A 1,838-nucleotide genomic window follows, 5' to 3' on the forward strand; every position below is an offset into this window, starting at 1 on the left:
ATTCACTCACCTCAGCCTCCCAAAGGCGCGGGATTACAGGCTGAGCCACCGAGCCCCACTCTCTATACTGTTTTCTAGAGCAACCGCACCATTATGTATTCCTGTCAGCATTGTATAAGTATTCCAACTTCTCTACATTCTTGTCAACACTTGTTCTTTTCTTTTCTTACTTTCTTTTTTTCCTCTAATATGTGTGAAGTGGTAGATTAATCTTAAAGAAAATGAATTCTGATGGACAACACAATCTGTCTTAGTTCCAAGCCTATAATCTACTCACATGGTAGGTTCTTGTGGAAGGAATGAACAAGAATCCACACATCATTTATGAAATTAACTATCAATAGAAGATAATCCAGGAAATAGTGTAATATAACTTATTCATCCATCCATCCACTTGGTCAATAAACTGCATGCACTATGTTCATTGTTAGGAGGCCACATTTCAATAAAATGTGGAGTCAAGGCCAGGCGCGGTGGCTGAAGCCTGTAATCCCAGCACTTTGGGAGGCCGATACAAGAGGATTACCTGAGCTCAGGGGTTCAAGACCAGCCTGGGCAACTTGGTACGACCTCATCTCTATAATAAATCAAAAAATAAGCCGAGCGTGGTGTCACATGCCTATGATTCCAGTTACTTGGAAGGCTAGGTGGAAGGATCACCTGAGCCCTGCAGATCGAGGCTGCAGTGGCTGTGAGCGTGTCACTGTACTCCAGTCTGAGTTATAGAGTGAGAGTCTGACTCAAAAAAAAAAAAAAAAAAAAAGCGGAGTCAAGACAAATGTGGTTCCTTCTCTCTAAGAGCTCATATTCTGATATCTCTCTAGGGAGGAAGGGTGAGTCAGCAGGTTATGGCAGCTCAATTAAAGTATCCTTTAAAAAAACCTAAACTTTTGGCTCTAAAGTCAATTTTTTAAAAACTGCATTATGATTAGTAATGATACTGTTTTCTAGCTTTGGTGACATGTATGTTCTTTTACAAATTAACATATATATGATTAGTTTAGATACTAATATGTATATATACTATATATAGTATACATATAAGATATAATATGTAGTATATATATATGAGATATATGGATATGTATCTTATAGGCATTTACTTTATATGAGTCAAGCCCTCTGGAGTTCTGGGAGTGAAATAAGTACTAATGGCTGCAAGACATTCATTGTATGTAATGAATTAACTTCTCTTTGCATCTGGGATGATAGGAGTTATTTGTTGTTCTTGAGAGAATTGAGAAGTAGTCACTCAAATCATTTTTTGTGCTTTGTGTTCAGATGAAGAACCCTCATTGAGAAAGGCAGCCTCAATGGCTTTTCACTTTTTCTTTTTTTTTTTTGAGTTGGAGTCTCACTCTGTCACCCAGAGTGGAGTGCAGTGTCTGCTCCCGGCCACCCCAGCCTCGACCTGCTGGGCTGCGGCGATCCTTCCGCCTCAGCCTTCCAAGTAGCTGGAACTACAGGCATGCGCTACCACGCCCAGCTGATTTTTTGATTTACTGTAGAGATGAGGTCTCGCCAAGTTGCCCAGGTGGGTCTCGAACCCGGAGGCTCAGGCAATCCACTCACCTCAGCCTCCCAAGGCGCGGGGTTACAGGCTGAGCCACCGAGCCCGGCGGCTTTTCACTTTTGAATGAAATAATAAAATTGAGCTTCAGAACCTGCAAAGGTGAGGACTACTCACTGTACTGTGGTAATGACAGAAACCTCTAGGACACCAAAGGAGTCAGCTCTGCCGTGACATTATTGCTTCTGCCTTCTGGGTAAATTCAGAATGAGGAAGACATACATTTGAAACTGAATCATAGTCTGATTTCCTCCCTATAAAGAGGAGA

Source organism: Carlito syrichta, unplaced genomic scaffold, assembly GCF_000164805.1.
Source record: "Carlito syrichta isolate Samal-C Ts95f unplaced genomic scaffold, Tarsius_syrichta-2.0.1 Scaffold302430, whole genome shotgun sequence".
NCBI lineage: Eukaryota > Metazoa > Chordata > Mammalia > Primates > Tarsiidae > Carlito > Carlito syrichta.